This window comes from Cibotium barometz, chromosome 17 (assembly GCF_041138505.1).
Source record: "Cibotium barometz isolate CiBa-2024 chromosome 17, ASM4113850v1, whole genome shotgun sequence".
Classification (NCBI taxonomy): domain Eukaryota; kingdom Viridiplantae; phylum Streptophyta; class Polypodiopsida; order Cyatheales; family Cibotiaceae; genus Cibotium; species Cibotium barometz.
Window position 1 is genome coordinate 30,104,163 of NC_141062.1, and position 14,941 is coordinate 30,119,103.

Below are 14,941 nucleotides of genomic sequence, written 5' to 3' on the forward strand. Positions count from 1 at the left end.
AAAACTTAGATTATGGTCCAATTAAGGTTGCAATGGGCCAATTGGATTAATCCAAGTGTTGGGATGAGATAAATCCAAAGAATAAAAGAAAATACCCAAAAATGAGTAAATGCTCACATAAGATGAAGAGTTGACTGAGTACAAGGTTTATTAGTTAAAAATTAAGAGATATTAGTAAAAAAAATGAGATATTTTAGAGAAATGATGCATTTTTGACACCTTGGTAAGAAGAGGGGGACCTTTGAGGTAGGCATCTTTTTCACATGTGTGGTTGGGTTTTTTAATTCAAAAAAATATGATATTTTTTATCTCTCCTCTCTCCTAGAACAAACTAGATAGAAAAGGTAGCCAAACTGATCCAAATTGAGTCAAACTAAAGCTGAAAAATTCTAGAAACCACTTGGACTTGGTTAGTAGCCTCCCTCACCTATAAATAGACCCTCGTTCCTTTGTGTTTTCATATTGGAGCTATACCATGCTAGTATTATCTTAAAATAATCATATTTCTATTATCACTTAAATTTTCCTCTCTCTTGGGAGCTTGGAGCTTCTCTGTCTCTCCAACAACTCTTGAAGTTGCTCTTCTCCTCTTGGTGGACTAATTGATTGGTTGGGGGCTTCACTTGCTAGTTTTTATTCAAATCAAGCTTTCCCTAAGTTTATTAATGTTTATTAAGCATTAAGTTAATGTTTATGCTTAATGTTTTTATTCAAATCAAGCTTTCCCTAAGTTTATTAATGTTTATTAAGCATTAAGTTAATCTTTATGCTTAATTATAATTCTTTCTTTAAGTGAATCTCTCTCTCTATAAAAGAGTAGCCATCTTTATGGCTAAATCTCTTCGAAAAGGTATGCTTCTCAATGATAGTCTCTTAATTCAAATCTAAACTCTAGGTTCGATGAGCTAGAGGATAAGAATTGATATTTTCATGATTTTGGATTAGTGAAAATAATGGTTAATCCTTTTTAGATTGTTTATAAGTAAATAAAGATTACTTTAATTCATTCTAAATGAGAAAAGAATTATCCCAATAAATTGGGAAAAGAGGAATGTCTAAATTAACTTAATCTAGTGGAATAATCATAATTATGTTTATAGTTATGGTTAAAATTATGATTTGAATACATAGTTTGATTTTAAGCATAAAAGAAGAACTTCTATCATATTTTCATTGCAAGATTTTATTCTTTTAGGAAAAATTGAGTTTTATCAGTAATAGCAGTGATGCTATGGTAATTTTTTTAGAAAATAATACATATCTTATTTTTATGCATAATGCTAAAATAGGACTTCCTACCATATTCTAGGATTAGACATCCTATGCAAAAAGAATGATTTTTATCATATTCATGGGAAATAATGTTTTTGTATTTATGCATAAATATTTAATTAAGAGAAAAGAGAAATTTTTGGTAAATTTTTTTATGCAAAAAGAGGAATTCCTATGATATTCGAGATCCACACAATTAAATGTTAAAAGAGAAATTTCAGGCATAATTCAAATTATAAGTATTTATCAAAAGTGGAATTTGGACTATTATTATTTTTATTGAGAAATCATTAGGAAGTGAATGGGGTCTTCTTGGGCCCTTTAATTTGCCCAAGCCTAATCAAGGTGATTAAAGAATAGCCAAATGGGGGGTTGCCATGTGGACTGAAATGTTGGGTTTTTAAGAGAGGTGTAAGAGTGGTCAAAGGGTGCACTTTTTTCCCCAAAGAGGGGGGGGGGACAATTTTACAATTTTCGGACCTCCATAACTTCTACATACAAGCTCCGATTTGAGCGGAGATTACAAATCCGTGATCTACGCATCAAGAGCTTTCCATAGATATGTTACATGATATGGTTTTATCCGCTAGATTTTAAATTCCATTTTTCTCCCAAAATTCAAATTCGAATAAAGTAGCTGTTTTGAAGCTTCTAATTAGAAAACGTTTCTTCTTAAGAGAAAAGGTTTGACTCCCTTAAACTGCCAAATAAAAGGGCCCAAGAAGCCTTCCATTGAGGTCCTAATGATGGGTAGAATTGATTTTTGTAAATCCCATGAATCTTTTATTCAAAAAGAAAAATACTGAATATATCTTAATTGAGAAATTTAGGAAAGAATGTGAAAATATCCACTGATAAAACTTGGATAATTCCTATTCAGAAAACGGAATCTGGAATCCCTGGGAGGATCGAGGGTCCAATGAGTGAACATAAGTTTAGAATTAGTTCTCATTAATGAAGGTTAAGGAATGAAAATACAATACGTAAATGCTCTTCCTGAGTTTTTACTATTCAAATCCAATAAGATTTGTTTTCTCTTTTTAAACCTTCACAACACTCTGATACTTAGATTTAATGGGATCAAGAAAAAGTACCTTTAACTAGGTCAAGCAATTGGCAGAAACTTAGATTAGTCCTATCAGTATCGAAAGCAGAGAAATTGTACTAAAAGTGGATGTGATGAGATGTGAATGTGAATGAATGGATGGATGTGAATGAATGTGATGAGATGTGAATGGATGAGATGTGATGTGATAGATGTGAATTTAAGTGAATGGATGGATGTGGATGAATGTGATAAGATGTGATGTGATATGGAAAGATGTGGATGTGATGTAATGTGGATGGAATGAATGTGGTGTGATATGTATAGATGTGGATGTGACATAATGTGGATGGAATGAATGTGATGTGATGTGGATGTGATGTAATGTGGATGGAATGAATGTGATGTGATGTGGATGGAATGAATCTGATGTGATGTAAATCAATGATGTGAATGGAAGTGATGAGATGTGAATGGGTGTGATGAGATGTGAATGGGTGTGATGAGATGTGAATGGTGTCCTCCCTTGCATGCCTTCTATGTAGTTTCCCCTCCACCCTCAGGAATTGCCCATGAGTACACTCCTTTCTTTGTCACCTCTCTACCTTTTAGTGTGCCCTTTGAGTTTGGAACTCCTCTCTTGGGTGTCACCCATGAGTTGTGCACTCTCCTAAAATGAGCTCCTCTCCATATTTGGGTGCATCCTATGAGCTTCCCACGCCTTTCTTGGGTGCCTTCCATGAGCTTGTCACTCTTGTACTCAGTGCCTCTCCCCACCCTCATGTGCGGCCCCTGGGTTTTCCTTGCCTCACTTGGGTGACACCTATGCACATATCACTCCTTCGTCTTTTTTGCGACCCATGATCTTGATGCCACTCCTCCTCATAGTGGTGCCCATGCACTTCCTGCCACTCCTTGAAATGTTTCCATGTGCTTCCTTTTGCTCCTCACTTTGACGCTCATGACATTGTTGACTATGTGCCAAGAACACCCTCGTGTGTTGCTCATGAGGCATATTCTCATGGGAAACCGTGGGGCAATTCTATCTTTAACAATTAATTTTTCAACCTTGATGTGGAATCATAGTCTAGTGTGCTAGATGCATTGCTAGGCATTTCCATGCTTTAAAGTCCACATTTGGGGAGGGTCGGTGTTGGTGTGCTAGAGAACCCAATATAGACCTATATCTCACTCTTTTGTAAGATGCACACATGGATTAACTACTATATGCACACTTATGATGATTGTTTCTATTAGTGGCATACTAGGTACACATTATGCCACTTTTCGCATACCTCAGATTCATCATCGCATAGGGACTTTAGGTGGGGTTTGTGAGGAGATGGATCTTGGAGAGTGGGGTTGAGGGTGCTCTAGTAAAAGATAAAAAACACTTGTGGGTGATGAAAAGTAGTAACTACTACATGAAAATGTTGGACCTAGGGCCGGTCTTAGGGAAAAAAAGAAAAAGAAAAAAAGAAAAAAGAATAGAGAGGTCCATATCATGATGTAGCACCACACACTATAATTTTCATCCAATCTTATATGGATGTGTTATAAATTATAGCTTTTCATGTGTTCTCATGAGGTTATTTGGTCCCTTGTATCCAAAATGTCTTCATGGAGTAGTGTTGTTCAAAATTATCATTCGGTTGCATATGTTTCTCAAGGAAATAAAAAGTACCCTCAGCACTAAATTGCCAAAGAAGGTAATAGTAATCTTGCTCGGAGAGAAAACATCATCTCATAGTTGAGCAAGTGAGCTTTTGGAAATGAGTTTCAGTATTGATCTTCAAGGTGGAGTCGGACAAGAAATCCCTCATTATGAAGCGGGGGTGGGTATACATCCTTGCCAAGTTATAATTCGGACAAGAAATCCCTCATTATGAAGCGGGTGGGTATACATCCTTGCCAAGTTATAATTCGGTTCTAGAATAGGTAAGCCCACTAGACAAACAAGTACTAGACAAGGACAAGGAGACCTTGAAGGAAAAATATAAAGTTTTCATGATGGAGAAGGAGAGTGTATTTGCATGAGGTGGCTATAGAAGAGAGCAAGAGGCTACAAGCTAAGTTCAAGATTGATCATATACATTTATTACGTGTGTATGAATTTTTTTGTGATTCAATTTATAATCTCTCTTTTGTAGCTGTATCATGTTATTTACACCATAATATCAAGTTTCCCATCTAAGAGCATGCTATAAATTTGGGAGAATCACAGCATAGATGATGTGATGGGAGTATGCTACTAAAGGTGGAAAATGGAGATGACTAAACCATCCTTAAGATCTCAATTCTGTCATAGGCTGTGCTATGAAGCATGAAGCCGGGGATCCACATTCTACCCAACATCAAAATTAGTAGCTCAGCATGTAGATGATTGAATCATCTTTTCAAGATCTTCAATTTTATCATATCCTATGTTACAAATCATGAGGCCAAGGATCCACCTTCTACCCCCATGGAATATTTTTGGGAGCGTGCTAGTGCTATTTCAGAAACTACCCAAAAGATGCATATGCTTGCAAAGTTTGGTCACCATCAGAGCATGTTCGGGTTAGCAATTAGCACCCAATGCGGATTTTTCAAGTCTCTTGGTGCTTGAGAGGCCATGGAAAATCACGCTCTTCCCTATACCATTGTACCCAAACATGCTCCGATGGTGACCAAACTTCGCAGGCATGTTGGTGGGTGCCCACCCCCACATGCTTGAAAAGTTTGGTCACCACATTGGAGCATGTGTGGGCTAGCAATTAGCGACCAGCGTGGATTTTTCAAGTCCCTTGGTTCTTGATAGACCATGGAAAATCCCGCTCTTCTTCATGCCATCGTACCCAAACATGCTCCGATGGGGACCAAACTTTGCGAGAATGTGGGGGGGAACCCACCTCCACATGCTTGTAGAGTTTGGTTACCATCCTCTTCTTTAACTGTGAGGATGAGTTTGATTCGGTAGAAATGGTGTGGTTGATGGCACCTATATATACTAATATAATCTACTCTATCCACATAGTACCCTATGGGTAGCTCCCTAAGTTCCCCTACTAGAGAATGAGGGGGAGAAGTGCACGGGTTCCCTCCTATGAGGGAGAGCACTGCATGGTTTCCCTCATATGTATACATAGGTGCCAATTCCCGTTTTCCACACTATTATCTATGTATATGTTATTTTTCCTCTTCTATACTCTCAACCGCCTGAGTGTGGCACCTCCCCCCTAAGGCTACATGGCTAACTCCCCACCGGGCAACAAGGCTTGATTACCCTCCCTCTATCTTTTCCTTCCTTCCCCCATTGTAAGATTCCTCCCCAGCCTCTCAGGATGTCCAGTATATTCCCTATAGTCAAATCCCTCTTCAGTAATATAAAAGATCTTGTTTCTACCAGTTTTGGCCTAGAGAGAGAAAATCTTCTAGAGAGTGGTAATTCACTTTTTAAATATTTTTGGATAGAAAAATATCTCTTCTTATTAAAATAAGTTCCCCCGAAACAGAAGTTCAGAAAGATTTTCAGAAGGTGCATTAGAAATCAAGTATAATCTGTTTAAGAGACCTTATATCCTGAGGGTCAAGATTTTTTCAAAATTTTAAATTAAGATTTCTATTGGCCAATAAGATCAATCCATGTGTGGGGAGGAGATAAATCTAATTTGTAAAAGAAAAATACCCAAAAATGAGTAAATGCTCCCATAAGATAAAGAGTTGACTATGTACAAGGGTTATTAGTAAAAAACTATGAGTATTACTAAAAAAAATGATATATTTTGGGTATAATGATTCCATTTTGACACATGTGTAAGGAAGGGGAGTCCCTTCAAGGAGGCGCCTACTTCACATGCTTGAATGAGTTTTAAACTCAAAAATAATGTGATATTTTTATCTCTCCTCTCTCTTGGATCAAACAGAATAAAAAAGGAACCAAACTAGGTCCAAATCTAGTCTAAATTTAGCCAAACTGAATTTAGAAAATTCTAGAAATCAGTTGGTCTTGGTTAGAGCCTCCCTCCCCTATAAATAGAACCTGAGTCCTTTGTAAAAAAATAGGAGAACTATACTATGCCAGAAGTATGATGAAATAATGATAATTTTTACTATTCTCTAAAATTCTCTCCAAATTGAAGAAATTGGAGCTTCCCTCCTCCTTCAATCTCCATTGGTGGCTCCATCAACACACCAAACCAATTGATTGGTTGGGGGCCTCTACCGTGATCAAAGAATCAAGCAATTTGTAAGGGTAAGGGTGAATTTTGATTTTTTTCTATAATTTCTCAATGTTTCTCTCTTCTCCACTCCTCTCAAGCTTGAGAAGTGTAATTGGAATGGCTTCTTAATGCTATTGAAGTTAATTGATGAATGGTAGTAAGGAAATACATAAATTCCCATTTATGCTTAATTTTAATGGTTTTTATGATTTTTGTTCATCCTTTATAAACCTATCTATTAGTATATTGTGTTATGGTTTTCTTCATTCATATTAAAAAACTTTTCTTTCTCTCATAAATATTGTGTGGTGTGATGGTCATGCAGAAAGGAAGAACACAATAGGCTATTTATAGTTTAAGGTATTGTAGCATATATAGTTATGTAAAAATGAGTATGTCCTAGAAACATATCTACATTTTGCATCCAGTAATCAAACTAGAAAATACACTACTGAAAAGACAAAAGTAATCCACATCATGTTGAACAATGTCATGGACACCACATTCTACTCCTTTGGAAATAGAACTATTTTTGTTTCATGTTTTAGCTATCGTACACCATTTTTTTAGACCTCAAATTAATATAGTGTTTGTCATTAAAGAAAAAAAAAGTAAGAATACTATAGGCTACTTATAGTTTAAGAGGTTATAGAGACTTTCTATTCATCACAACATTTAATCATAAAGTATAATATTTGGTCATATAGTGTTATTGAACCCATTTCGTGTGAGTGATCCTCTTTTTCTTGCTTACAAAATTAAACCCATTATATGTGAGTATACTTTCAAAATTACATCTACATTATGTTTTACTTATAAACTTTATCTTTTTAAACCCTCATGGTAGGCTTACATATTTTATTTTGAGAACCCTTATTTATGAACCTTGATGGCTTAACATGGTTCCTTATTTCCATAAAAGATTACAAATTTATCTTTGGCACATTAATAAAACTCTAATATTAGTATATTATGTATAAGTTTTGGTAAAATTTTATTCCTTTGACGTATTAACAAACCTATAATACTAGTATATGAAAGGTTGTGTGTAAGTTTTTGGTGAGCTTTTGTTTCTTAAACTTATTAATAAACCTCTAATATTATTTGTGCAATTTTTTGAGAAACTTTTGTGACTTACGCTTTTTGAACCCACATGGTAGGCTTATATTTATTGTTATTTTGAACAATGAGGGGTTCTAATAGGATGTCTAAAAAAAGTCCCTTTAGTTATGTTTTTAAAAACTTTCTAATAAGAGATGAACATGTGCAAATTTATGGACTCTTTGGACCACATCACTCGTATAATCCTATAGTGGTCTCTTAAAAATTCAGTAACTACATAGAGACTTAGCAAAGATACAAATTATACCATAAATACCTTTAAAACCTTGTTATTGTTTTGTTGCATCCTCTTTCAAACCTTATTTTATTTTTTATCTTTATCTACAAACTTTGCACCTCATTTTTCTATACTAAACAAAATAGTACAAGGATATAGAAGACATATTAAATTGGCTCATTACTTTAAAAAATGTCAGTATTATCAATGGGGACAATGATCTTGAACATGTATAGAGCTTATCTCTAGAGTCTGCAGCCACTAGGAGGAGAAGCCACAAATACCACCACGTCGTCGCATGTATAAGCCAGATCATTTGGAGAAAATCACCCCATTTCCAGTATATGTAGGACACCATCACCATGAGATAGCATAGATCACCATTGCTAAAGAAAGGACGCATCTTCTTCTTTCATTTCTTCATGCTGGCTTCACATTGACGGTCTTAATGGCCTTCTTGATACACATCTTCTTCTTTCATTTCTTCATGCTGGCCTCACATTGACGGCCTTAATGGCCTTCTTGATACACATCTTCTTCTTTCATTTCTTCATGCTGGCCTCACATTGACGGCCTTAATGGCCTTCTTGATACACATCTATAGGATTTGAATGCAAAATTTGTTTCTTTCTCCCATGAGACCATGTGGATAGTTGCTCTCACTATACAAAAAAAAGAGGGGCTAGAGGTGTTTATAGCGTAGCTTTTATAAAAAGATCTGGAAAAGTGTCAAGGCATAAGTGCCGCTATAAGCGGCACTATATCCCACGTTATAACCACCGCTATACCCCATGGTATAAGCGCCACTATATCCCAAAGTATAAGTGCTAATATTTTCGATGTTATTTTCACTGCTGAGCGGCACTAATAAAAAATGATAGGGTCGTTCATCACGATTTCCACCACTCACCTAGTGTTGATAAAAAAAACAACAGCATCGCTATTTTTGTCGCTCAACGCAACACTAATAAAAAATGCCCCAATCTACCCAAAAAAAATTAATTTAATATATTAAAGAAAGTTCTAATTTGTATAAACAAACATATCAACATATGAAAATACATTTGAATCATAGTCACTCTCAAAATCTTATTTGTATTAAAAACCAAACTCCATAAAAGACGAGTTACATCCAAAATGGCATAACATGTAAGCTACATTGAGTATGGAGTTACATATGGAGTTACACAACATAAAAAAAAATAGGTCGGTCTCTTCTCATCCTCCTACTCCTCCTTCTCCTTATCATCCTTCTTGTCCTCCTTGATTATTGCCTCCTTGTCATCTTCCTACTCCACACAAGATTAAGTAATATTAAAACACAAATTAGATATATTTCTAAAAGATTATAAAACCAAAGGAAATGAAACTTTTAAACTTGTTCAAACAAGTAACTTACAGTAGGCATAGCTTCATAGTGACAACCTTGTTGCAACAATTCAAGCATGGTCGAGAGCCCTTGCAATAAGCAAACTCATACTCCTCACGAGAAGGAGAAAAGCCATTTTCCTATGTTAAACACACATTAAAAAAGAACAATTTATATAATTTTTAATTCTTTGAAAACCAGAGTTTTAAATACAAAATGGTAAGGGTTAAAATACTTACAAAATGAGCAAGGAAAGATGGCCTTCCACCCGTTCCAAGATGAGAAGCCCCTCTTTTATGCATGTGTACTCGGTCTGCTGCTCTTTGTTACTTGAATAGATCGTGATTTTGCCAATACTTCTTTTTGTCCTTCTTGCAATCTTTTTATGATTCTCCTGGATGCCACCACACTGGAAATCAATGATTTCCTATGACACATGTCCGCGCATACGATCCAGCATCTTAAGGTCATTAAACTGTAAGTCGGGCTGTGGCACATGAAACTCTGTGTTCAATACACTTAGAATGTATTTCTTCTTTGTATTGTCTTGATTTATCCAGTCAATGTCCTAAATGTTTCTCAACTCAAGATTTACAAGGTGATGCATGCATGCTATAACATGCCTGTCCTTTCTATCCTCAATGATGCTCCCATTTGTCCTCCTTGGAAGTAGATCAATTACTTTCCCCAAAACAACCACCCCCACTAGAACTATGACCTCCACTAAAATGAAGTGAAGGGGCAGACCTCCTATCTAACAAGGTTGTGGACTAGGTGCCATAGAAGAAAGGGGAGTGGGACGGTTGCAACCTCCACGTGAAGGCCCTCCACCGCCAAAACAACCACACACCGCAACCACCCCCACCAGAACAACCCCACTAGAACAAGGAGAAGAGATAGAACTCCTATCTAATGAGGTTCTGGTACGAGGTCGTGGACTAGGTGCCACAAAAGAAAGGGGAGTGGACAAATTTCACCCTAAAATGGACTAGATCCTACAATGGGAGTGGATAAGGGTATAGGAGTGAGTTACCCAAGAGTAGAACCACCGCCAACTGTTCCAACGAACCTCCTCTTAGAAAAACATAAAGCCAAATGCTTCCTCCAGTAATCTGGCACAAAACAATCCTTTAAATAAAAAAACAGAGGTTCCAATGCAAATAAAATTCCAATTTGAGATTGGTTCCAAAAATCCTTTTTCCATAATTCCCAGTTTCATAATGAGGAAACTTGATCTCTCATCATCAGGGTAATCTACCCATCATTCAGTCTGATTGTCCAACTAGATTCTTGGTGAGGTCGGTCAGGAAAAACTAGTTTAGTTTTGGTAGTCTATTCTTTGTGATTAGAAATTTGAATTGGTCTCAACGAAGTTTTTACTTGATTCAGATTGAGAGATGGACAAGTAGGTTTACTATCTATCCCTCTCGTAGTCTAACCAGTTTAGTTCTACAAGGATTCCCTTCAGATAAACATCTAGTTTTGGGTTAATATCTATTTAGTGATTTTACCAATTAAAATATCCAAAGATATTCCTTCTATCACATAATTTCTCAACCTTAATTCATTAGGTAGAATTATGGTGGAAATTCATCTTTTGACACTAGAACTTAATTCAAATCCATCTTTTCTTAATTATCATAAAATTTCTTCTTTTTAACTAAATATCGTACCTCTTTTTTTTTAAATAAACTTGAAATCCTTATTTTTCTCATTTTAATGAGTGGAGTCCAGTTATCATGGGAATTCCTCTTTTACCATAAATTAAATCTATTTAAAATTCTTCTTAAAAAATTCATAAAAATATCCATTAATTCCATTAAGCTAAAAATTCCACTTTTCTCATTTAAATATTTGAATTCCAATATGGTGGGAATTCCTCTTTCATCATTTAAACTTATCTATGCAAAAAGATCAATTTAACTAAATTTTCTCTTAAAATTTAAATAAAAATCTCCATTAATTCCTTCACACTAGGAATTACACTTTCCTCATTTAAATATTTGAATTCCAATATGGTGGGAATTCCTCTTTCATCATTTAAACTTAGAGAAATACACTACTTGAGTATGCATAGGGTTGGGAGAACTTGGGCATTAAGTGATGCATTGTGTGAATATGCACATGATATGAGCAACGCATTGCTTGAGTATGCACTGACATACATTTTCACGCCTACTTAGATGTCAGATGAAGAACTAGAGAGGTTTGAGAGAGAGAGAGGTTTAGTGGACTTGGTGTAGTCTATGGCCTAGTCTCTCCACTAGTTCAACCTTAACTACTTGTTCACCAAAACCAATCATGTACTAAGAAATCTTGAGGGTATCCTAGTGGTGTGATGGCGCCACACAAAGCCCTCCCATAGGTAACAATGTTGACATTATGTTCTGGAAATTCTATCAAAGGAATCTAGGCCTTTCATGGAGCCTTCTAAGTGCATTGTCATGGACAAGAAGTTGCCATTCCATTTCAAGCTTGTGCTGGACAATGATGGAATAGGACCCATACCTAGAAGGAGATGAAAGTGGATGGCTTTCCAACTTACTTATGGGAGGTCGACGTGTCTAAAGACCCATCTTGAGGTGAGGATAAATGATAACTTGCCACCTTGTTTCTTCTTTAAAACGACTAACACACGGTTCTAAGGGATTCCCCCCTCTCGGTTGGTTTTTCCCATCTAGACCAAAATCTTTAATGCATCAGTATATTATGAAGTTTTTTACATCAAGCTCCTCATTATTTCATATAAGCAAAACTTCATTTCTGTTATCACCATCATAGAATCATGTATCATAAAATTTGGGTACTTTATCCATGGTAGAGTGAGAATAAAAAGCTAGTTCTCATCCTCCCCAAGTTTCGAGATGCTAGTTGCATCAAAGTATAGTTCAATTGCATGTTGGATGCACATCATCTATTTGGAATTTTTCAAAAATTCAAACACTCTTGGCTTCATCTTTAATTTCAATGGTGTAACTAAATCATTATTGTCAAGAGAGTGTTTAATGATAGCTCTAGTTTTGAAGATTAAACTTCATGATTTTATTCTGCAAGAAGATGTGGTCAGTTTCCCATAGTCATGGATCATCTTCAATTTTCCCATAGTCATGGATCATCTTCAATTTTCTTGTAAAAGGCCTTCCTAAGATCATATTCATGGATCATCTTCAATTGTCTCATAAAAGGCATGCCTAAGATCACATCAAAAGTGTTAATTCCTTCAAGTCCATGATTAAAAATATTTAACCAAAGGTTAATCCTCATGTGGATTAACCAAAGGTTAATCCACATGAGGTCACTCAGTTCACTCTTATCACACCCATGGGTAAAGCATTAGGGGAAATTCGAGCTCCAAATTGGCCCTTTAAAGGCTTTCTCTCTCTTCTTGGAATCTAGGAAAAGTGCATTAGGGGAAATTCGAGCTCCAAATTGGCCCTTTAAAGGCTTTCTCTCTCTTCCTGGAATCTAGGAAAAGTGCGTACATAATATTATTATATTGGATTCCTCTCTCTTTTCTTTACTCTGAATTCCCCTTTTTTATATTTTCTAAAGATATTCAATGCACTTATTTTATTCTAATGTTCTTAAATTCTACGTAACTTCAACCACTACGAGTGAAAATTCACAAATGTGAAAATCTAGTACTCTATAAAGTAGAAAAACAAGTACAATAATATTCATAGCATATGTACCTATGAAACTATATTTTTGACATAAGTACCACATGGAACTCGAAGATGTTTGTTGGAAATAGTTGCAATTTTTAAAAGAACTCAAATATATCTTGAAGCAAACTTAGTATTTTGAAAAAAAAACAGTGCATATATACATATCCATATCCACATCCATACATCCACTTCCACATTCATACATCCACATCCACACCCACATCCACATCCACATCCACATCCACATCCACATCCATACATCCATTTCCACATCCACATCAACATTCATACATCCACATCCACATCCCCATCTCCATTCATACATCCACATCCACATTCACATTCATACATCCACATCCCCATCTACATTCATACATCCACATATCCACATTCACATTCATACATCCATATCCACATTCACATTCATACATCCACATCCACATCTACATTCATACATCCGCACATCCACATTTACATTCATACATCCACATCCACATCTACATTCATACATCCACACTTCCATTTTCACATTCATACATCCACATCCACATTCATACATCCACATTCCCATTCACATTCATACGTCCACATCCATATTCACATTCATACATCCACATCCACATCTACATTCATACATCCACACATCCACACATCCACATTCACATTCATACATCCATATTCACATTCACATTCATACATCCGCACATCCACATCTACATCCACACATCCACACATCCACATTTACATTCATACATCCACATCCACATCCACATCCACATCCACATCCACATCCACATCCACATCCACACATCCACATTCACATCCATACTTATCACATACACATACATCTTTCCTTTCACATACATACATCTACATCCATTCTTTCACATACATATATCTACATCCATTCTTTCACATTCATACATCTCCATCCATTCTTCGTTCATTTTCACCTATCTGATTCATTTCACATCCTCAAATCTATTTATAGAATACAAGAGAATTCTTATTTTTGATATAAGATTTCTTTACACATCTATTTATGCATAAATTCCATTTTAAGGAGAATAACACTTTCGAAATAAAAATCAATCTTTTATGCATCTTCCTATGCATAAATTCATTTTAAATGAGAATGACACTTTTGAATTAAAATTCAATCTTTTATGCATCTTGTCATGAATAAACTCAAAATTGATGAAAATAACTCTTTTGAACTAAAAATAGATTTCTTTATGCATCTTTCTATGCATAAAATCAAAATTGATGAGAATAACACTTTTCATAGATTAATAATTCAAACAACAAGAAGCCCTAAAAAGGCTAATTTATTTTAAGCCTTTTAAAGATCATAAAGCGAACAAAATATTTAGGTAATATACCCCATTGAGGTGAAAATGAGATGTATAAAGACTCCATATGACTAAATTTAGTGTGTAATGTTTTTTAAGAATCACAAGAAGCCTTTCTCTCAGCAAGTTAAGCAAGAGTAAATGTAAATTAAAGAATTGGTTTGTGAGAATAATTGAGAATCTATCTTATCTAAAGTCAAATTTTGAATTTGAATATTCTAAAGAAACCCTTTTGGTTTAATACAAATAAAGCCTCATATTGAGAGTTCTTGTGTGAATACTAAGAATTAATGTAAAATTTCTTTTGGACTTTTTCTAAAAGAAGTTTCCCTTATATATTAAAGGAAGCCCATATACATGGTATATTGACCATTTAACATCCTTCCCAATGCATCCTAGATTGCATGTAAGACATCCACAATTTGAACACATGGGAGGCTGGTGTCTCCAACAAGAGTCCCAAGCATTTAAATTGGCTCCCCCCCCTTAAAATCATAGCCTTAAGGGAAGTGGAAGAGGATGACACCCCCTTTGGCCCTTATAGGATCCATGCATGTAGCTCCCATGAAGTCTAGGATAAATATAGACTAGCTAGGGCCATTAACCCCCCTCTTGCAAGCAACATGAGAAAGGCGTCGATCCAACATGATCTGCATTTCAAACTATAAAACCATGTTAGAGGTAGCTATGCTGA